Source organism: Tupaia chinensis, unplaced genomic scaffold, assembly GCF_000334495.1.
Source record: "Tupaia chinensis unplaced genomic scaffold, TupChi_1.0 Scaffold148271_1, whole genome shotgun sequence".
Taxonomy (NCBI): domain Eukaryota; kingdom Metazoa; phylum Chordata; class Mammalia; order Scandentia; family Tupaiidae; genus Tupaia; species Tupaia belangeri.
Genome location: NW_006208122.1, coordinates 772,494 through 797,814, shown reverse-complemented (window position 1 = coordinate 797,814; position 25,321 = coordinate 772,494). Strand labels below are relative to the sequence as shown.

Genomic DNA, 25,321 nt, shown 5'->3' with positions numbered 1-25,321 from the left:
ATCTAATTTTATAGATAGGCTGCATTCATACCATTCAAGGGTATTCAAGGACCCTAGAAAAAGAAACTGTTAAGTTAGGGGCCTAGTATATTGATAAAAAGAGATAGCCTGTGTCAAGCTTTTTTTTACCTGATTGGTAGAAAGTGATTACAAAAATGCTACAAATATCTACGTTTGACATTTTCTTGTTTACTTCCTTATGCCAATTCCTTTTTTTTTTGTAACAAAACAGGAACGTTCACATAGAACAATCCATGATTTTTAGCATAAATGCTATTGTCCTTGTTCTGAAATATATAATTTTCTTCAAATAATTTATAAATTGAGTATAAACACATAGAATAAGTTACTAAATTATTTTGTCTTTATTCTTTACTTATCATATGCTGCTTTTTGCCTTTTTAAGACATACACATAAGCACACTTCTAAACACACACAGCATATTTGTTACTTAGTCTCAGAAACTATAATCATTATTGTCACTTTTTGCATATGAATCTGAAGATTAGTATATATTTGGTAATTTTCCAGAGAACAGTCTCATTGAAGTCTTTTCTTTGAAAAAGAACATATTAAAAGATTAAAAATAGCAACAATTTGCTTTTTGTAAAAGGATAATAAATTAAGGTATGTGCTTTCTAATGTTTTCGGATTTGATTAAGAGCAACTTGAGGGTTGAGATGTGTGGTCTCAGACCAACAAACTAAGCATTCAGATGAGAAAGCCAAGTTAGATTGTACGGGGTTCTTATTTTTCACTTCTAAATTATTTCTTCTATGAATTTAGCATCTAGGGTTTTATTCTCATTATTCACATTTAACACATAAAATTTGATCCACACCTCTCTGAGTTAATAGCATCTATATATTTTTTGAGAACCATTACAACATCCTCACCTCACAGTTAAAATGAAATAAGCCTTATTTCCATTAGCATTTAGCTGCTCACAAAGTCATACCATGTATGTATTCAGTCACTAGTAGGAATTGGCTTATATCGAAATCATCAGCTTCCGAAAAATCCTCCCTGAACATAGAATCATTTTTTCATCTTAATGCTTCTTTCTCTCTTATTGAAACCAAGTCTGTTCTCATTTTGATCTTCAATTTCTGGACTTTGTCCATAGCTTTTAGTCAGTCTCTTTGTCTTGACTTCTCTTACTAGTCTAATCTACTCATGCGTTAATGATTTCCTTTCTAGGACTCTTGAGTCTGTTACAGACCTCATTAAACTCTCCTTTTTGATGCCTCATCAGATAGTAATGAATCGGTTCATATCATTGGACACAAACATGCTGTTGTATAGATGATGTACAAATCATGCTATCTGATATTTGCTAAGATCACACTGTGGAGGTGCCCTGACTAATACACCAAGGACTTCCAAATACCTTTGGCAAGCAAGGGAGATCAGCTGTTCTACTTCAGAACTGTCTTTGCCATGTGTATATAAAAATCCAAAATTGATAGAAAAGGTATTACAGTAGTTTAGGAAGTTAATCTGACATCTATATAGTAGTCTAAAAATGATTACCATTTCTTTAATCTGGTTGGTATGGAGTGTGTACTTTTTATGTTTTTATTTTCTAAAGAAGATGCCATTAGTTGAAGGTTTTGGAATACTGGGGCAATACATCTCAGAGAAGAAACAGTCACTGAGTTTTATTTATAAGGATAATTGATCTGCTGGAGAGAAGGCAAAACTGGCTGGATGTTCCATTCTGCGTCTAACCAGAATGGGGTAAAACTGACAGAATGTCAAGAAGTTCCCTGAAGGAACTGGCTTAATCTAGTGAAGATGCAAATGTAATATTTTTCAGTTCATTTTCACCTAAAATAGTAAACAACAAATTCACCTTGAAATTTTAATAAAAAAAAGTCTTTTAGTAGAAACCAGCATCCCTTCTGCTGACTAGAAAATCTGTTTCATCTAGATATTGAATCTTTGTTTGCTATAGGGTGTGTACTCTCACCAGAGAGAAACAGAGAAAAAAGGAGAAGTGAGTAAGCACCCACCATGGGAGATGGCTGTGTGTAGTCCCTTCTTTATTCTCCTCTCAGAATTTTGGGCATGTATGCACACATGCCCAGACTGGTTTTTAAGTCACCAGTCTGGGACTCGAACTGGGAAGTCAAGTCAGCCATGATGGATTCAGCTGCTTTAAGGACTTTGCCACCACCTGGTCCTAGATACTGAATCTTACAGTTGTTCTCAGATGAAAATAACTACCATTAATACCACAGTACAGCTTTTAACTTACAGAAGAGAAAGAAAGAAATCAAGCATTTTCTGGTGTAGATAAAGGAAAATCTTTGTTGAGAAGTGAATTTCCTAGAAACACAGACTGACAGATTATTAGTATCTTAGACAAATATGTAGCCAGAAATGTTTGATGTGCATATAATAAAGCTTATGCTTCAAGTCTAAACTTTGGAAAATTACAGCTTCCAGTTTCTTATCATTAGTATAAAACCCAGGTTAATGAAATGGCTTCTTCCAATTCAAGTGGACAAGGAGGATGGGACACTGCATTTCCCTCATGAGAGCCAGTAGGTAACATAATAATAAATATTCCAGTGTTGGCAGGTGGCACGGTGGTTAAGGAAGCTGAACTCCCACATGGCTGAGTGCAGTTCGAGTCCCCGATCTGACAGCTTACTTTCTCACTTTCCTTCTCTCTGTCTCTCTTTGGTCAACCTCAAATAAATAAATAAATAGATAGATAGATAGATAGATAGATAGATAGATAGATAGATAAATGACAATAAATAAAATTAGATAAAAATAATTCCTTAAAAATAAATAAATTTTCCAACATGGGCCTTGAAAACCTTTTTTTTTTTTTTTTAAGACTTTTTTTTTTTGCTATAGGGCAGGGAGAGGGACAGAAAATAAATCACTCTCCAGGATAATGGCCATATCACAATCTCTTCTCTATTCTCCTTTCTGGAATCTTGGGCATGTACACAAATACACCTGGTATGAAGTTTAAGCCACAAGGCCCAGGATCCAAACCACAGTGGATTATGTGGGAGTCCAGTGACTTAACCATTATGCCATCTACTGACCCCAGAAAACCATTTCCTTTTGACTACTAAATAGCTGAATGAAGGAATCTCCTGGTGAGAAGTACAGGCATTAGAGTTCTTCCTCTCTCCCTCATCCTCTCTTTACCTAACTATCTCCTGTATATATTTTCATTATTCTATATACCCTAAAATATTAGTTTTCTTTTTCCCAAAAAACTGTATTTACTTAGGATTCTACAGTGTGTTTACTGAGTTGTTGGAAAGGTCATGATGCATTTTTTTCTATATGAAATCCAATATCATCCAGAGTATTTCACTAGCTTTCTTGTTTAAGTATTATGCAACCGCTAAAAACAGTTGTTTATATAGACTGATCACTCAGAGTCGAGAGGCATACTTTGAGGCTAGGCTTGTAAACACTGTTTTACTGTACTATGATGTTTAATTCTCAAAGATACTTTATTGCAGCTCATTTAAGAAAAACCATATTTCATATACTTGCACATTTGTACTTCTACTACTCTTTAAAACACGTACTAAATATTTAGGATTATAAAGTTTATCTTTGCAGTGCTTCAAATACAACTACTCCTGCTTTGGCATGCCATGTATTAAATACTTGCATATCCATTCAAAAGTCACGTTATTAAACACACTATAATAAGCATAACAAATAGAATAATACTGAATTTAGCTATAAGGCACTGCAGGTATGGAGTTTTACATATAAAGTGATGTCGAATTTATATTTATCAGCAAAATAAAAATTCCTGACAAACCATCCTAATTTGGATAGGGTTATGTTGATTACTTGGATAAAAATTCAGTTGTTAACAGCAGAATGAGTCTTTCTTGTGAAGTGTTTTGTTTCAGGACACAGTTAACATCACCTCATTAAATGTTTTTCTGTAATAAACAGCACCATTAGTTTGATCTGTTCAGCATTTGACTGTAAATAGTTATAACTATAACTGCATGCAGAGAAATTCATCAACAAAAAGATGTAAGCAACTTTTGATAGTCTAGTTTCTAACAATTAGCAATAAAAACTTATTTGTTCGTTGACAAAGTTTCCCTTAATTGGTGGTCAAATTATCACCCTCATTAGCCAACTAGGTATATTCCATAATGTAGCTATTAATCAATGTTCTTAACATGTAGAAAAAAAATAATAATTTATTGGTTATCAGAAGAAAAAAGGGGATTATTACCTAGAACCTCATTTGAGATATACATAACACAATCTGAAAAAATCTGTAAATTCAAGATAAAGTCTTCAATATGACTCAATAGAAAACAAAATATACTTTATCCCACAGTATGTATAAGAATGGGAAAAAAAAATTCATGAATTATTGACATTTTTCATTCTGTATTTTGACTTCTCATTCTATTTTTATTTCTTACATCCTGGAAAATTTTATTCATTGTATAAACAGGAAATCTATTTTTAATTTAGTCTTTGTTTTCCAAGGTAGTTGGATATGTGATTATGTTAAGGTTTCAGTTTCTTCAGTGAATTAAGAGAATTAGACCAGATGTCTTATCAAAATTTTGATTTAATTCTATTGTTTTGAGGTTGTGAACTCAGCCTACACAGTATCTCATTTAAAGTGGAGCTATTCCAGATTTAGAACAATATGGGTTGAAAGACAACCATTGGGTTCAATGCTTAAGCTTGAAGGGAGAAGTACAGTTTGAATAAATTTATTCCAACTTAATAAAGATTACAAAACATATGTGGTGTTGTTTACACATCCAGATTTCTATCAGGTTGGAAGATAAATCTTACAAAGACCTGAGAGACACAGGATGTCTATTCCTGCTTCCTCCTCCAAAGAGCAGGGTAAGTGTGGAGTACAGGACAGTGGTTACATCTGTTATGAAACTGCTGAAGTTTGTATTTACTTAATGAATTTCCTATCTATGACTGTTTCTCATCTGCTAGTCTGATTGCCATAGGTGCTAGAAGTGCTTATACATTTCTTTTGCGTAGTGTATTAGAAGAATTAGTCTTCCTAAAAAGCAGATAATTTTTCATTGATTTGATGTTGTTAGATAAAGTATGTGAAAAAGAAAGCTATATAGCCTGCTTCTGATCTGGGTTCATGCATAACTGACCCCTGCCTGTCAGTCCAATCATGTTAATATTACCTGCCCCATATGTTTCAACACTCCACCTGCAATGAAATTCTAGCAGTTCCTCAAAGGTTCCAAGCTGTTTTCATCTCACAAACCGATCAGTTCTTTGCAATGCTAACCCTCCTTCCACAAACGTGCTCTTTTCAACTGGATAATTTATCATTAGACTTTAGTATAAATATACCTTTCTTTGAGAGATCTTCCTGATCTCTTACCTCAATTAGATAGCCTCTATCATTATTTCTCACAATACAGTGGCATATTTCAGAATTTAACTACATTGATAATTGGAATCAAAACTATAGCTGTGTGTGTTAATACATTAGTGACTGTTCCAACTAGCCAGACATTGTATGGGCAAGGAAGCATGACTATATTTTTCTAACACTCAGTATCTAACAAATTGTCTTACCATTTGGAAAGACCAGGAACAAGACTCGTATGTGTGTACAGGAATAACACTCGTGTATGTGTAGAGTCTCTAATTTCAAATAAGGTTTACCCTTTTTATACCACATACACTACACTAGTTTTCCTGGTTTAGTGTCACAAGACACTTTAGATTTTTAGTGGGCATTTAATGATAGCTTCTGTGGTCAACTTTAGCTACTCAATATCCAGATGCAGCTAGTCAGGCTAACATGGATAGGAAGATCTGGACTCTCATCTAGCATTTTTGAATTTTTTTAACCACACTTTCTAGGCTCACTACTCTATTAGCTATAACTTCCAGAAAATTCTTTTAGTTTATAATTCCTGATGAGAACTTTGTATAATTTCAGAAGCATTTTCAGGGCATCTTTAACAACTGATTCAGTTTTGCCAGTATCTGGGATTTGTCTCAATCTCAAGTTCAATTGTCTCTTCTACCTATATCATTTATCCATACTGTCCAGTAGTTTTATTTAAAATAGTCACTATACCATAAAGTGGTTAATATATCATTTTAATAAATCATTAACAGATACATATCTGGCACCAGACACTTTTGCTACATCTTTGGCATAAATTCTCTGTGCCCCAAGTGCAGATATAAAGAAAATGCGAACAGATAAGACCTATGAAAACAAAGTAATCAAAAAGGTAGAGAAGAACTCAGTGAAATACATACTTAATCTCAGAATGAAAAAATAAATTAGAATTTTTCAAAGGTCAAAGTTTATAAGAAACTTATGCAAAGCACAGGTTAAAAATGATTAATAATCACAGATAGTGAGTAGATGAACTAAAAAAATGGAAGTATTACTACAAGATAAAAATCATGAATAAACTATGGATAGTTAAAAACAAACCACGAAAAAGTGATGGAGTGTCACTGAAGTATTTTGCACAAGGGATAATATACACAGATACCTAAATTACAAATGGTACATTAAAAACAGGACTGAGAAAAGGTATATTGTTGGGTCAGGAAGAGACAAACCTCTCAAAAAAAAAAAAAAGAAAAGAAAAAAACAACTACATCTGTGGTCTGGGTATAAGGGGGAATTGAAGTCTTTAGCTTCCAGAAATAAGAAATAAACATTATAAAGCTCATTCAGAGAAAGTCTAAGTCAGAAGAAAAATCTAAAAAAAAAAAAAAAAAAAAAAAAAAAAAAAAAAAAAAAAAAACAAGCAAAATACTCAAAAAAAACCCCACAAATCTTTGAAAACTTATGTGTTATGGGCTTAACATAGAAAAAGGAACACCTATTAGATTTGATGTAGTATACAATGTAGGAGCACCCCAAAAGAACTTCTAGTAATTTATTGAAAATACTGAAAATACTGTTTTTTGGGTTTTTTTTTGGTTCTTTTTTTTGGAGAGGTTTTCACTATAGGGCGCGTGTGCTTGCCAGACAGACAGAGACATTGAGATGGAAAGCGAGAAATCACCCCCCCAAGGGGGATGGTCACGCCACAATCCCTTTTCCTCCATTCTCCTCTCGGGATCTTGGGCACACATGCACACGTGCCCTGCGTGAGTTTTAAGCCACCGGGTCCAGGATGTGAACCACTGTCGACTACGTGGGAGTCCAGCGACATAGCCATTATGCTAACTGCTGGTTCCCGAAAATACTTTATTTTTAAAGTCCATTTATTTACTTATTCCCTGAGAAGGAGATAAACAGAGAAACAGGTACCTTCAACAGGGCCTTCCTGTTACGATCCATCCCCAGTCCCAGCCAACTAGGAACATGGATACATGGATGACCCAGCATGCTCTGAGAGGTTATGAGACATGAACTCAGGACCCTTCCTTTGTGGGTACAATATTACTACTAGTGCCTCACAGCTCAGCTCCTGAGAAGTTGAGTTCTAAGAGGAAATCTTAAATTCAAGTCTAAAAGAGTGTTATTTAAAATCCTCCCCATTCTTAAAAATGTCAAACTCAGATTTCACTTTTCTTTAGAAAATTTTTACTCAACAGAGTGTAATGTTCTGTTCTCTAAGCTCCAAGACAAAGACTATGCCATTTTAATCTTTACTTAAGAAAAAATATATGAGTGTTTATGTACTTATTTTATATTTTCAAATGAGATGGTAAGAACAGTGGAAGCAGGGGCCAAGTTTCTTCTGTTTTGTACAGTATTATTAAATATAAATACCTTGTCACAGTCTTCCATACATGTTCATTAATATGGTCTGATTTTGGAACTTTTATTTTTATCAGGATTATAGACTCAAATTGATCATGTAATAGCTCTTTTGGGTTACAATAAAATGGGAGCAAATCTGTATATATGTATGGTACTGTAGTCTCCCTTCTGGATACATTTATATTACATACTTTACTAAGTATTATATTTTACAAAAGTGCATTAAAAATGCTGTTTACTTTAGACTTCTACAACTGTGCAATAACCTAAGTGAGATAGTCCCTGTATAAAGAAAATGGATGCTTTTCATGGAGAGTTAGACTTCTTTGAGAAGAGGAAAAAGCTAAGTGTATAGATTTTTAATTTCTTCTTGTATATGCAAGACTGCAAGACCAAAATCTGTTTTGCCACCCAAACTCACATGGAATAAATAGTGGTGCAAAGGCAGACTAGAACTAACTAGACTTATATGCTACAAATGGTTTTGGTTTCTTTATACCAATAATAATTGTCTTGTTCCATTTAGAAGAGATTTTAATGATAGTGTACAAATGCATTCCCTTCCAAAATCTGATTCATTAGACTAGAATTTCTAACTCTAGCTTGAGGAATCCCTAAGATATAGGCAAGTTGTCCACGTTGACAGTACACTACAGTCATTCTTGATCTAAATATTCTAAACTTTTTGTCATATTCCACCAAAAGAGTAAGAAAAATATTCTTCTATTGCTCAATTGTAGAAATTAGAATAAAAATCATAGAAGAGCTAAGGTGAAAAGAGAAGAATCTGGTACTGTAAAGAAGCAGTTTATTTCAATTAACCATTACATAAATTTAAGAGACATCTTTTAATCCTAAGATTATTTGAGATTAAAACTTTAATTAGTTTTTATCCTTAATAAAGACAGTACTTAAACCTTTAATCCTAGGATCTCAAAGCCAATTAACGAATAAATCCCCAATTTTCCTATGAAAAAATGTACACACATTCACTTCCTCACTTATAGCTGGAGCCACTGCGGTACAGAGAGTCATTCAAACTTCTATTCTGGAACATAAGGATTCTGTCAGGACACATGATCTTTGATTTTTATATCAGTTGCATACAAATGTTATTAATCTGAGCTTAAAAATAGCATGTTATTGGGGCCGGCAGATGGCATGATGGTTAAGAGCTCTGGAATCCCACATGGCCACCCATGGTTTGAGTCCCAGACTTGGTGACTTACTTTCTCACTTTCTCCCTCTTCCCCCCCCCTGTCAAATTAAAAATAAATAAATATAAATTTAAAAAATTCTTTAAAAAACAATATATTATTAAAATCAAAATATTTTATGTTTAATTACTAGATTTTTGGTGAATAATAAACTGAATTCAACTTTCAGTTTTGAAAAATCATACAATATGCATTCTGAGGTTATTTAACCTAAAATTTCAGTTCCTTCACATAAAAACAGAATCATAATTATCTTATTAAAAGAGCAATTTGGGAGCCAACAGGTGGCCTCATGGTTAAGGCACTGGACTCCCATGTGGGTCATCACAGTTTGAGTCCTGGACCTGGAGGCTTGAAATTCATGCTGGGCATGTATGCATATGAGCCCCAAATCCCAAGACTCCTGTTGGAGTCCTAGAGAGGGATTCCCAGGTGGCCAATTCCCCGGAGGGTGACTTCTCATTTTCTCTCTCTGTCTCTCCAGTGAAAAATCTCTCCTCCCCCCCAAAAAATTTAAAATACAAAAAGAGGATGTTTTGAGTACTAGATGAGATCAATTCTTTTTTTTTTTTTTGAGAGGTTTTTCACTATAAGGCGCCTGCGCTCACCAGACAGACAGAGAGAGACAGAGAGACAGAAAGCGAGAAATCACCCCCCAGAGGCGATGGCCACGCCGCAATCCCTTCTCCTCCATTCTCCTCTCGGGATCTCGGGCACGCACGCACACGCGCCCGGCGTGGGTTTTAAGCCACCGGGTCCGGGACGCGAACTGCGGTCAACTACGTGGGAGTCCAGTGACATAGTCATTATGCTAACTGCTGGTTCCCGAGATCACTTCATTTTTTTTTTTTTTTTTGAGAGGCTTTTCGCTATAGGGCTCGTGCTCATGCCAGACAGACAGAGAGAGACAGAGAGACAGAAAGCGAGAAATCACCCCCCAGAGGCGATGGCCACGCCGCAATCCCTTCTCCTCCATTCTCCTCTCGGGATCTCGGGCACGCACGCACACGCGCCCGGCGTGGGTTTTAAGCCACCGGGTCCGGGACGCGAACTGCGGTCAACTACGTGGGAGTCCAGTGACATAGTCATTATGCTAACTGCTGGTTCCCCCGAGATCAATTCTTTAATATTTAGTATCATGCTAGAATATATCAGGCAGTAATTAAATATTCAGTGCTATAATGCAATAAATGTAAAAATACAGGAAAGGTATGGAACAGCTAACAATAAAAATGAAAAATGTTAATGTAAATATATATTTAAAATATATTTGTTCTTCTGTATGTATATATCTATATATTTATATATCTATATTCATATGTCTACATCTGAAGAGGTCAACACAGATTCAGAAACTGATATAGAAATAATTATAATGCATTATCACATTGTTGCAAATGTAAAGAATTTGCAAGAATTTAAATTAATTGAAAGTGTAATTGCAGGCTAGTAGAAAAATGTCAAAATTAGTCTAAACACTTCGTTTCTGTAGAGCGCAGGGCAGCTGGTTTATACAGGGAAGAAAGAGATAAAGCCAAGGTCTACTGGAGCTAAGGAATGTGACAGAGCCCCACATAATAATGGGGCCTCAAACAGTTCTTCAGTTACCATATGGAGAATAAAAATAAACCTTACTATTCCCAAGAAGATGGCAAATTAACTTGGTCATCCAGAACCTATAACTATGTTTAAGGCAAAGAAAAAGTCCCCTTGAGAATTTATAACCCCAACTATTCACTGTCACAATTTTTTTTAAGTTATGTTTTCCATGAGAGAGCTAAGGAGACAGAGATGGAAAGACATCAGGGTCCTCATGCCTCAGTCAGTCCTAGATCATAAGAACATGCATGTCTCATGTATTCAGGGTTTCTGTGTAAGAACCCAGAAACTTCCCATGTTGGTCAGCCTGCAGAGTGTAGCATTTTACTGCTCTGCTAGCACGTACCTCCATATTTGCCTTCCTAGTCAACGTTTCTTACTTAATAAAGAAAAGTCTCAGTTAAAGACTCTAAGTTAGGTTCAGTTGTGATGGCGCAGGTGGTATGACGCCACTCTGTATGATGAGAACATCCATGTGGCAGACGTTGGTTTGGATCCAAGGTGGACCAGGTGTGTGCACTTAGGCACCTGTGATCCTGGCTGCCTAGAGAGTGGGTGTGGTCTGAAACATGAGGAGACACTGTTGAGAATACCTTTCTCTCTCTCTCGATAAAATAAACACTTTTGAAAAAATAATTGAATTTGAAATGATTTGAGTCAGGGTCTTCTCTAGGGAAGATGTTGGTAAAAGAACATAAAGTTTCAGTTAAACGTGAATAAGTAAGTTCTGGAGATCTAATGTACAGCATGGAGACTCCAGTTAGAGTTACTGAAAATTTACTAACAAGTGCATTTTAAATGTTCTCACCACACACACACATACACACACCCCAAAAGTAACTATGTGAGGTGATAAATAGGTTTAATTAGCATGGTTATGGTGACTATTTCATAATGCATGTGCATCAGAATATTATATTACATATCATCAATATATATAATTTTGTCAGTTATGCCTTAATAATACTGGAAATTATCCATAATAATTATAATGTCCCTACATCCTGGGAAAAGACTGATTATTCTATAGTCAAGGTATTAAGCAAATTCCAGAATTGATTTAAACATCTCAGATCAGTCAATAACTATTCTTTTCAGTGATCTTCTTTCTGAAAGTTAATCAATCAATGACAGTCACAGCTGTGAAAGGTCAGCCAATCTACAAGGGACTCAATCTAATAAGCATTCTTCTAAGTTGAGGACAACCTACTGCCATCTCTGTAACTAATACAATCTTCCCAAAATGCTTCCCCAAACCCTGACACTCTGTCCAGTGAGGTTTTGGTAACTTAAATACTCAGTCTCAGATACTGAGAATTGTGGTGCTGTCTTAGACAATGAAAAAAAATAGCTTAGAGGGGGCCAAAAGAAAGTAAAAACAAGATTGAAAAAGAAATGGGAATGAGAGGAATATTAGCTATTCATATCAGGCTCCAGTAGGGGATGAGAGAAAAAAGGAAAGTGTCAATAATCAAAGAGATTATGAGTGGCAATTTTTAAGACCCCAATCTTAGAACCAAGTATTCTTATTTTTTGTAAAGAGGTTTTTGCTATAGGGCACATGTGCTCACCAGACAGACAGAGACAGAGAGACAGAAAGGGAGAAATCACCCCCCAGGGAGGATGGCCATGCCACAATCCCTTCTCCTCCATTCTCCTCTCAGGATCTTGGGCACACATGCACACGCGCCTGGCATGAGTTTAAGCCACCAGGTCTGGGACTCGCACCACAGTCGACTATGTGGGAGTTCAACGACATAGTCATTACGCTAACTGCTGGTCCCAGATCCAAGTATTCTAACAAATCTCAAATAAGAATGAATTCTGGCCAGAAGTGCCAGAAACTGAATGTTTCTGGAAGAAATGTACACAATCAGAAATAGGATGTATTAGAGCCAAAAAAGAGAATGACAGGTCACTTATAAAAAATGGCAATAATTGGGACCAGCAGTTAGCGTAATGGTTATGTCACTGGACTCCCATGTAGTCGACCGCAGTTCAAGTCCTGGACCTGGCGGCTAAAACTCACACCGGGTGCGTGTGCATGTGTGCCCAAGATCTCTAGAGAAGAATGGAGAAGGGATTGTGGCATGGCCATCCCCCCGGGGGGTGATTTCTCACTTTCTGTCTCTCTGTCTCTCTCTGTCTTTCTGGTGAGTGCACGCGCGCTATAGCGAAAACTTCTCAAAAAAAAAAAAGGCAAAAGTATAGAACAGGAATTAATGAAATGCTGTCCTCAGGAGCACTTGTAAGAGAGACTCTTCAAAAAGAACAAAACTGTCAATGCCTAATTGAATGGAATGAATCTGTTATAACTTGGACACAAAATTTTAGTTCTCTGAGAATTTAATGTTTATTGTAACACACTTCTTCAAAATAATGCAAGCATTAATTGATTAAACAAAATAAATTAAAAACTATCATTTTATGAGATTTTAAAACTACTCTCTTGGTAAATGGTAGATGTAGTAGATAAAATAAACATACAAAATACATTAAGATAGAAGAATGTAACATGATATAAATAAGCTCAATCCAATGGACATGTATAGAATTTAATGCTGAATACTTGTGGAAGCCCAAACAAAAGTTCAACACTTTAAAAAAAAAAAAAAGTGACCACATTATAGATAAGAAAAATAAAAAATTCTTCGGAAAAGTTTGGCAATATTCATATCACACTCCGTAGACCACAAGTCTTCATTTTCTATAAAGGATTCTTTCTCTTTTTTTATTTTTAAATTTTTTTTTTTTTTAATTTTTATTTACATTTTTTTAATACATTCAATTACATTATTTAGCTTACAATGTGATCCTTTCAATATATGAACATCTCTCCCTGGTCTAGTTGATCAAAATATAGCAACACTACCTCCCTGTCTCAACAATGCTGTCTTTGTATCCCACCTCCAAATGTTCTTCCCCAGGCCCCACTCCTCCACACACCCCACATCTGGCATTCACATCTACCTCTTCTGTTTGTACATCCCTTAGCCCGTCAGTTTTAGTTATAGAGTGCGGACATTCAGTATATATTAAGTGGGGACATGCAGTGTCTCTCCTTCATAGCCTGGCTTGCTTCACTCGGCAGTAAATCTTCTATATTCTTCCACTTTCTGTCAAAAGTCAGGGTTTTGTTGTTCTTAATGGCTGAATAGTATTCCATAGAGTATATGTGCCACAGTTTTTCAATCCATTCATCCGTACGGGGGCATTTGGGTTGATTCCATGTCTTAGCAATTGTGAAAAGTGCTGCAATAAACATCGATGTGCAAGCACTTTTCCAATGAGAAATTCTTCTGTCCTTTGGGTAGATGCCAAAAAGACACATGTATTTTGGTACAGTAGTGGCATTATGGTTATGGTGCTGGTCTCCCACATGGCCAACTGTGTTTGAGTCTCAGACCTGGCAGCTTGCTAGCAGGTTTTCTCAATTTCTCTCTGTCTCTTTCTGGTGAGCACATGTGTCCTACAGCAAAACTTAAAAATAATAATAAATAACATTAAATAATCCAAAAAAAACCCAAAAAACCTGTATTTGGACATTACAAAATAATCTTTGGGAGACAGTCATGGTGGCACCCAGGTAACACAATGCTCTGTGATCCAGGCTAACTGATGCTAGGGGTGAATTTTGGCATAAAACCATTAGGGATGTCTCTCTCTCTCTCGCTCTCATAGAAGAGATAAATAAACTAATAAGAAAAAAAGAATATATAGAAGATTTAAGCATAAATACATTTTATAAAAACAAACTAAGAATTATTTATTTTAATTTTTATTTATTCATTCACTTAATTTGACCAGAGAGAGACAGAGAGAGATTGTGAGGAAAGTGAGAAGGCAAGCCACCAGGTCCAAGACTTGAACCGTGGTCAACCATGTGGGAGTATCCAGCGTTTTAAGCACCACGTCACCTGCTGGTTCCAATAAAAACAAATTTCTAAATACCTGTAGAGTCAATGAAGAAATCAAAACTGAAAAGGTGAGAATTGTTAAAGAACTATTAGGTTGTCAGGAAAGTCATGATGCATTTTTTAGAAAAACAAAAAATAAATATATCATGACTTTCCTGACAACCCAATATTAGTAAATCTAACATAAGAATTATTTTACTGACCTCTATAAATCTATGAATTTAATACTTCATTTAAAATACATTTTTAAATTAGTCTGTTTTATTTCTTTTCTCTATATTATTCAAATCTATATTTACTAATGATTTCTTAATGTTTATATACGCTTCATTTTTTTTAGTAGGTTATCTTGGTGATTTCAGTTTTAAATATTTGCTTAATAAATACAGGCAATAATACCTTGGGATTCAGAAATCTCATGAAATTTTAAATATTATGTAAATATTATTAACAATATTATTACAATTTATCCAAAAAACAAGAAAAAGAAAGCAATCATATATCTTTATCTGAACAGGAACACAGTACAAGAAAAATAAAAGATGTAAAATAAACGTGGAAGTCATAATACTGTATGAAAATTAAACAGTAATTAGACAGTAAACAAAAATGTAAACAGAAAGCCTTTGGAGAATAGAGCAGAAATAGACAAAATAGAAATAAAACCTAGTTATGGGACTGCTTCCAAAATCAGAGTACTAAAAACTACCTACAGCATAAAAGATCCGAGCTCTAGTGACTATATTCTCAAGTCACAGTTACTGTAGACTATTATTTTTTTCCCCATGAGAGCAAAAAATGGTCTTATTTAAAGAATCACTTTTGTTGACTACACAAAAGGAGCAATTTTGTCTAAAGTTTCAGTGTTAAGGCAGTTTATTTTCAAATTAGGAGTTTTCAAGTAAGTAAAGTTTTCTTGGCATTTATATTTTAAAATGCAATTATGTTCTCAGTATATGCTTTTGGTTTTTTGCCCTCCTCTCTCCCTCTCAAATTCAAATTACATATAAGATAACATATTAAAAACTTCAGAAAACTCTATTTCTGCACACAGTCTGTATTCATTTCTTGTGAAAAAAATTCACTTCCTAAAACAAACTGGATTATTAGTTTGTGGTTTTCATATGTCTAATGAAGGGCTCAGATGGGGTTTAATGTTTTCTTAAAGATGGCTCTAGGGGATAGTAGGTTGCATGGTGGTTAAGGCACTAGACTCTCCCACATGGCCAACCACAATTTTCCCCCCATAGGGCACATGTGCTCACCAGAAAGACAGAGACAGAGAGACAGAAAGCGAGAAATCACCCCCTGGGGGGATGGCCAAACTGCAATCCCTTCTCTTCCATTCTCCTCTTGGGATCTTAGGCATGCACGCACACGCGCCTGGCGTGAGTTTAAGCCACCAGGTCCCGGACGCGAACTGTGGTTGACTACATGGGAGTTCAGCAACATAGCCATTACACTAACTTCTGGTTTCCACCAACCACAATTTGAGTCCTGGACCTGGCGATTTGCTTTCTCACTTTCCTTCTCTGTCTCAGTGGTCAAATTGCAAAATAAATAAAATAAGTCTTTTAAAATGGGTCTAGAAACCCTTAAATCATTAAAATTCTATTTATAGAATGAAAACTTTTTTTCTGCTTAGTGTCCACTTTGCAGAGTTTTATATGAAGAACAAAAAACAAGATCTGAATGTATAATTAGGCTTTCAGAATAAAAAACTGATATTTTGAATTTTCTCTTATTAGATTGTTTAGATAATGTTAAAAATGTTTAAAGTATTTCTAGTCATTCAAGGAAAATTAAAGTACAGAATTATTTGAGATGGAGCTATATCTTCATAACAATTTTATATTTAATATTTATGCAAGAAAAAATGAACATTTAGAAATCATAAATTTCTCTTAGGATTGAGATATAATATGAAATACTATCTATCTATCTGTCTATTTATATATGAGAGATTTTTGCCTTATGGCACATGTGCTCACTTTAGAGAGAGAGGGACACAAAGCAGGAAATCAACTCCCAGTGGGGAAGGCCATGTTGCAATCTCTTCTCCTCCATTCTCCTCTCAGGATCTTGGGCACATATGCACATGCACCTGGTGTGAGTTTTAAGCCACTAGGTCTGAGATTCAAACCTGGTTGACTACATGGGAGTCCAGTGATATAACCATTACTCCATCAGTTGGTCCCAGTACCTTTTATTGAAAACATATTTTTTCATATACATTTCCATGTTTCTTTTTAGTAGTATTCATTGGTTTAATCCGAGGGATAAAAACGCATTATTGCTTTACACATTCAGATACGGTCCTGAATATATTTCAATTCTAATTATCGTAAAAACTGCAATAGGAAAAAAAAAAACTGAAAATATCAGAATCAAAACTTCTCTATAGGTTGGAATAAAACCTATAGCTAAAGTAAAATTGGGATACCTATAGAAACCTATTTTAAGATGAAAAGAGGTTTTTTGTTTTTTGGTTTTTTTTTTTTAGAGAGATTTTCACTATAGGGCACATAGACATGCCGGAGACAGAGAAACAGTAAGAGGGAAACCACCCCCCTCAAGGGAGAGGGTCATGCTGCAATCTCCTCTCCTCTGTTTTTCTCTTGGGAGTTTGGGCACACATGCACAGGCACCCCACTGAGTTTTAAGCTGCTGGGTTTGGGACTCAAACCATGGTGAACTATGTGGAAGTATAGTGACATAACAATTATGCCATCTGCTGTAAAAAATAGTAATTTAAAAATAAAAAAGAGTTATTTTCCTTAATGTTTATACACACACATGCATGTACGTGTAGACTTTTGTGTGTATGTATATATGTATGTACATATACATATATTACACAGAGAGGAAAAAGAACTTTACTGTTTACAATTAGAGTATAAACAATGTACTATGATTATCAAAATTCTAATGAAATCCTACCCTATATGATCAGGGTAGATTTTTCAGCATAGAGAAAAACTAGTTTCACAAATGGAGTCTTTTGCTTGTTGTATTGTGCACTGAAAACATAGCCATTACACTAACTTCTGGTTTCCACCAACCACAATTTGAGTCCTGGACCTGGCGATTTGCTTTCTCACTTTCCTTCTCTGTCTCAGTGGTCAAATTGCAAAATAAATAAAATAAGTCTTTTAAAATGGGTCTAGAAACCCTTAAATCATTAAAATTCTATTTATAGAATGAAAACTTTTTTTCTGCTTAGTGTCCACTTTGCAGAGTTTTATATGAAGAACAAAAAACAAGATCTGAATGTATAATTAGGCTTTCAGAATAAAAAACTGATATTTTGAATTTTCTCTTATTAGATTGTTTAGATAATGTTAAAAATGTTTAAAGTATTTCTAGTCATTCAAGGAAAATTAAAGTACAGAATTATTTGAGATGATATCTTATCTTCATAACAATTTTATATTTAATATTTATGCAAGAAAAAATGAACATTTAGAAATCATAAATTTCTCTTAGGATTGTAATATGAAATGAAATACTATCTATCTATCTGTCTATTTATATATGAGAGATTTTTGCCTTATGGCACATGTGCTCACTTTAGAGAGAGAGGGACACAAAGCAGGAAATCAACTCCCAGTGGGGAAGGCCATGTTGCAATCTCTTCTCCTCCATTCTCCTCTCAGGATCTTGGGCACATATGCACATGCACCTGGTGTGAGTTTTAAGCCACTAGGTCTGAGATTCAAACCTGGTTGACTACATGGGAGTCCAGTGATATAACCATTACTCCATCAGTTGGTCCCAGTACCTTTTATTGAAAACATATTTTTTCATATACATTTCCATGTTTCTTTTTAGTAGTATTCATTGGTTTAATCCGAGGGATAAAAACGCATTATTGCTTTACACATTCAGATACGGTCCTGAATATATTTCAATTCTAATTATCGTAAAAACTGCAATAGGAAAAAAAAAAACTGAAAATATCAGAATCAAAACTTCTCTATAGGTTGGAATAAAACCTATAGCTAAAGTAAAATTGGGATACCTATAGAAACCTATTTTAAGATGAAAAGAGGTTTTTTGTTTTTTGGTTTTTTTTTTTTAGAGAGATTTTCACTATAGGGCACATAGACATGCCGGAGACAGAGAAACAGTAAGAGGGAAACCACCCCCCTCAAGGGAGAGGGTCATGCTGCAATCTCCTCTCCTCTGTTTTTCTCTTGGGAGTTTGGGCACACATGCACAGGCACCCCACTGAGTTTTAAGCTGCTGGGTTTGGGACTCAAACCATGGTGAACTATGTGGAAGTATAGTGACATAACAATTATGCCATCTGCTGTAAAAAATAGTAATTTAAAAATAAAAAAGAGTTATTTTCCTTAATGTTTATACACACACATGCATGTACGTGTAGACTTTTGTGTGTATGTATATATGTATGTACATATACATATATTACACAGAGAGGAAAAAGAACTTTACTGTTTACAATTAGAGTATAAACAATGTACTATGATTATCAAAATTCTAATGAAATCCTACCCTATATGATCAGGGTAGATTTTTCAGCATAGAGAAAAACTAGTTTCACAAATGGAGTCTTTTGCTTGTTGTATTGTGCACTGAACATCAACCAGAAGAGAGACAACGTGCTAATCAAGGGCCACTTCTTTCTCCCTCACACATACACATACAATAAATAAGACAAAACATACTTTCTGTCTTTAAATAGAGACTAGATACAGAAGATGGTAGGTAAGTTGAAGCAGGATATTGGCTCCATAATAAATTATCTCACTCACCCTCTGAACTGATAACTGACTGTCTACTATGTGTGCTCTGTAGCATGGAGAGGTAAAGTTGAACCAGACAGTTGGCTGATGTGGGCAATGGATCATATGCACAAATGAGTTCTAACCACATTGAGTGATGAATAATGGTGCACTATAGAAGGCAGATTACTGCGCTGGAGAGAATTAGATCAAGCTTATTAAATAGTTCTGTGTAAGACAGCATTTGTAAGTAGACCTTGAAGAATGAATATGATTGGGTTATGATGAAAGGAGGAGAAACAAATTATTGGAAAGGAAACAATAAACCAGACTCCCCCCTCCCCCCCCAAAAAAAGAGGGATGCACTATGCATGTTATAATCAGGACAACAGGAAATACAGGTAAAGTCAAACTGTATTTTGTCTACAAGGATCTTTCATATTGTCTAATTTATCTGGACTTTTTTTTTGGGGGGGGGAGAGATTTTCACGATAGGGCGCATGTGCTCGCCAGACAGACAGAGAGAGACATAGAGACAGAAAGCGAGAAATCACCCCCAGGGGGGATGGTCACGCCGCAATCCCTTCTCCTCCATTCTCCTCTCGGGATCTTGGGAACGCTCGCACATGCACCCGGCGTGAGTTGTAAGCCACCAGGTCCGGGCCGCGAACCGCAATTGACTACGTGGGAGTCCAGCGACACAGCCATTACGCTAACTGCTGGTTCCCAAATTGTTTTTCTTTTTATGCTTTGAATACATCTTCTCATTCTTTCCTTGCCTGCATTGTCTCTGCTGAGAAATCTGATGTTAGCCTGATGGGATAACTTTTGTAAGTAACTTGATATTTCTTGTCGTTTTTAGAAATTATCTTTATCTGCAAGTTTGGCCAATCTGGCTATGATGTGCTGTGGAGAGGATCTTTTTGGGTTGATTCTATTTGAGGTCCTTTTCATTTTGGGAGTCTAGATGTTTGAGTGCTTCTCTGGGTTTGGAAAGTTTTCTGCCAGTATTCCATGAAATCGATTATCAATACTCTTATTAGACACTCCACTTTTGGGAATACCAATTATTCAGTCATTAGGGCATTTAACAGTATCTAGCATTTCCCATTTCCTATTATCCTCATTTTTGGGGTATTTTTATTTTATCATTCTTTTTGGTGATCTTTTCTAGGTCAAAAGTTTTGTCTTCTAGATAAGACAGTCACCCTTCTGCATGATCTAAACTGCTTTTAATACTTTCAAGGGAGGTGCTATCTCCTGCATTACAGCCTTTAACTCTAAAAGTTCTGTTTGATTCTTCTTTATATTGCCTATCTCCTCTTTCAAGTCATGAAAGGACTTCATCATTTCTTGAAATTCAATGTCTTTACTCTTGCCTCTCATAGAGTTTTTCATCATAAATAATCTTTGTTCTTTTTCTGACATATTGATAATTTCCCCTAATATTCCCATACTTCGAGATAAGTTACTGTGTTCCCTTGTTGGAGACTAATTTACTTAGTTCTCTCATCCTTGAGGCTCTTTGATTTTTAGTCACTTGGTATTCACTTTTGGCTAATTTTTTTTTTAAGTAGGTTTCTGCAACTGTAAGCTTGTGTGCTTCCCTTTACTATATACTTCTGTGCAATTTCTACTGTTTTGCAATGTATTATCCACAAAAGAAGATTTGAGTTCGAGTTTATCAGTGGAGTTTCTCCCTTTGTGCAGCTGGGTCAATGGGGATGGAGGATTTCTCTGAGTCTCATTGTATTCAGGTGTTAGGTTATTTTGAACCTAGACCTGTCTAGACACTAAATTTGTGGAGGCCTTCTGGCTTTTGGGTCTACAACATGAGGGTGACAAAAAAGGTTTCAGCTGACCCTGGTTCCTGATATGCTTGTTTTAAGGAATTTTTGGATAGGTTGTGTGTGCTCACTGGAGAGACTGAGAGACAGAAAGTGAATTCACCTCCTATGAGGGATAGCCATGCCACAATCCTTTCTCCTCCATTCTCCTCTTGGGATTTTGGGCATACATCCATATGCATCAGTGTGAGTTTTAAGGCACCAGGTACAGACTCAAATTGTGGTCAGCTATGCGGGAGTCCAGTGCCTTAACCACTACACTATCTGCTGATGGTCCTGCTATGTACCTTTTAAAAGATATTACAGGCCAATAAAAAGATACGTCACCACATATTTAAATGTTCCTCTTCTACAGACACACCTAGCTTCTGTTATGTTTATGTGTCCTTGGCAAATTTAGAGTCCGTGGTCTATGCTGGTCTTTTCCTGCCAAACTGTAGGCAATTTAAAAAAATATGTGGGGGCCAGAAGGTGACATGGTGGTTAAGGGTACAGGACTTCGACATGGTTGACTGCAGTTTGAGTCCTCGATATGGCAGCTTGCTTTTCTCATTCTCTCTCTCTCACACACACACTCTGTCCCTTTCTGATAAAATTAAAATAAATAAAATAAAGTTAAATAAAATAACTTATTTTTTTAAAAAACTACATGGGAAGGGAAAAGGCACCAATAGAAAAATGTAAAGTAAACCTTTACATTATAAAAACTTTAGTTTAAAAGAAAATAAAAGAATCAGAAGAGAAGATACAAAAGAGAATATAGTAAAAGCTCCTTGTATTCTTCATAATGGCCAATAGATCATGTGTATTTATGGTATCTCCACATTTATTTTTATCAGGAATATTAAACTTCATTAATTTTTCAGAGGGAAAAAAATCCACTGAAGAATTAATTGAAATTCTAAGAGAGCTATACAAGTAGAAAAAAGTTTTTTGTTGCTGAATAGAGAAGCAGTAGTTTCTAACCATACATGCTTAGGTGAATTTTTTTAGAGGTAACTTTTTTCAGGCATTACATTTGCTTTTGAGAGTCACTTCTTTTGGTAAATAAGGAACTACTTATTGCTGCTTCATAGATCAAAAAAAATAACCACAGTAATTTTCACTTTGCTTCTCACTGAGGAATGAAATCTATCCTCCTATAATTTGAATCTGAGCTAGTCTTGAAATTACTTTGTGACATTGCACATGTTTCAAGCCCAGCCCTCAAGAAATCTTGTAGCTTCCCATTTCCTGCTATTGGAACCTTGGGACTACCATGTCCTATCACCACTATTAAAAGTCTGCATGGATGACAAAAGATGAGAAGTCATCTCTGTTGCTGTGCTCAATAGTTTACTACCCACCAGACTAGTGACTGATCATGCATTAAAGATCCAAACAGGTATTTGCTAAATTGCCTAGATCAAATAAACCCTGCAACCAGCCCACTGAACAATAACCTAAGTTAAAGATTATTGCTTCAAGTCACTACATTTTGGGTTAATTTGTTTGTGGCAAGGCCTAACTGAACTATGCTAATATAAATGCCTTCCTATATTTAGAATCTATATTTTTTTTATATCTCTTATCCTGTATCCTTATTTCTGGAAATAAACAAAATCTATTATAATTAATCCTTATTTTACACTGTACTTTTTACATGTTTGGTGATGACAATTGCACATCTAAGTTTTTCTTACTCAGATACAGCCTAAATTGAATGACAGGCATAACTTTAACAGTTAAAATGGTCAAAAATTTTAAATAATGAGACTGATCCTGTGGTATGACATTTTAAGTGCTATGCCATAGCATTTTAAGTGCTGTGCCAAGGGGACTAGATCCCAGGTGGTGGCTAACAGTAGTTCAGATCCTTGTTTTGCTGGCTTGAAAACATGCCTGGTGTGTGTGTGTGTGTGTGTGTGTGTGTGTGTGTGTGTGTGTGCAAAAAATCCCCACAGGATGAGAAATGGAGGAAAACTGACCATAGCCTGACTACACCCCAATGGAGTGTTCTCTACCTCTCTCTAGAAAGCAATTGTGTTTTCTGGTACTTTAAAAATACAATTTTTGTTTTCAAATGACATTTTTAAGGAAATGAATTATTTTGGTTGAAAATTTTCTTGGAGACTCCAGGAAGAAATTCCCAAACAGATAATAGAATGAAATAATCTAGGTCTTAAATGGGGATGTCTATGAAGGTCGGAGAGGTAATAGAAGCGAATGTGTGTTTTCGGACAGTGAGAACAGTCAGTGATAAACAGCAGTCAACAGCCAGCATAAGAAAATAATGCCGTGATGAAGTGGGAGACTGGGATAGCCAGATTTTCTAATGTTTTGAGACAAGACAAAGTCTACATTTTATGCAAAATCAACTAAGTTTAAATGTTGGCATTTAATTCAGTTTAAAAATTACTTAGCTCCAACAATAGAATTTTGTACAATTGAACCAAAAGTTTGAATGCTAAGCACGTATGTACAGAAAAAATATAGTAAGCTTTGTGATTTTAAAATGCTTAGATTTTATGAAGCAAAAGAAATAGGATTCTTTGGTAAGATGTTATAAAATGAAATGCAATAGATATTATGCAACTAGTAGCTCATGTATTTTGCTGTATTTGTGTTATTAACAAAGTTTTGTAACTACTTTTTTTTTTTTTTTTTCCCTCCAGGAAGGAGAAAAACAGAATTAATGAGAGAAGTAAACAAAATAATGAAGCTCAGGGACAAGCCTGCTTGTTTTGTTAATAACTAAGGAAAATGCCATTCAACAAACATTACAGGTTTAATGTGGGTAAAACGAAATTTTATTTTATTCAGTTAAATCTATGTTTAGTGTTTTATACATCTTAACACACACACACACACAATTTCTATGTCTAAGATAAAGAAGATATGGGCAGTCAGTGTTGATGGAGATTGACAAGGAGAAGCCTGAATTTAAGAGAATGATGATAAGTATAGGCAATATGATTTCTGATCAATTTCAACATTTCCCTCAAGAAAAAACTCAAGGTTGATGACAAACTTGTGTATTATCTGGTTCCTCCTTATCTCTGCAGTTTCATATCTTGCTAAAACAACAGTCAAAATAGAATCCATTATCAATTAATTGTTGCCCCATTAAGAAAAAAAAAGTACAATCATACTTGTTCTTACTAGTGGAACTGTATTCTTGAAGGTTATTCAGTTAGATTCGTCTGTAGAAATATGCATCATTGTTCATAAATATGCTCTGAATCTCTGTAGAGTAAAATTATATATCTCTGTTCCATTAATTTCAGGCTTACTCGTGTGACATATGTTGGGTGATGAAATACATGTGAAGGTGATCATGTAAGTAGAAGTGGTATCTGTTGCTATGATTTATTTCACTGTCTCTCTGATTGAAGAAGTGCATGTCAAGATGAAGCTTCGGTCCAGTCAGTCGGCTCTCCTCGCGCCATGTGTGGTTCTTCCAGTGTCTCCTCTATGAAGAGCAGCTCTGGCTGGAGGCCTGGCTCCCCGGCGTGAAGGACTCTGAGGCTGTCGCAAACTTAAACCGGTTCTGTCTGCAGAATGCTCAACATTACCCCCTGCTGATTGGAGTGTCTTGAAGTACAAATCCCTTCAGACTCCAGAAAGTCTGTTCTTTTTTGTAGTAAAATGAATCTTTCAAAGGTTTCCCTAGCCATTTCTCAAGAACCAGTGAATATTCAAGAGAGCTAAATTGGAAGCTATACAAACCTTTTCCTATAACACATGTGCCATAATATGCAAAACTTTTACTTCTATTGGTCCTTAACATCTACCTCTCTGAATTTTCATAAATTTCTATTTCACAAAATTATTTTATACACACGGGCATCAGCATACAATAAAATACTTAGTATACATATAAAAAAAAAAAAAAGATGCAGCTTCTATCTGTACTGACCTCTGAGTTGTGATGATAAGTATAATCCTTTTGAAAACCTCCTACGGCCATACAGTGTAAGCAACAAATCAATCTTAATGTTTTAAACCACTGAGATTTACAGATGACATATTCATATGCTGTGGACTACAGCCAAACATAGCTTCACCTGGCTGATATTCATTCTCCACCCAATACAATACCTGCTATTTTTCTGAACTACTCATTTTTCAATTCTACACTTATATTAGATTTTCTCGGGAAGCATTCTGACACTCCTCTTCCTGAATTAGGTGTCCATCCTCTATTCTCAGTATATTCTATATCTATCCAACCTTTCCTATTTAAATTAGACCTACGATGTC

General features: G+C 35.4%; 1 pseudogene; it reads left to right on the top strand.

Moving 5' to 3' along the window:
- Positions 1-24,505: 24,505 nt before the first annotated feature.
- Positions 24,506-24,702, top strand: LOC106734089 (guanine nucleotide-binding protein G(I)/G(S)/G(O) subunit gamma-5 pseudogene; annotated as a pseudogene).
- The last annotated feature ends 619 nt before the right edge of the window (positions 24,703-25,321 follow it).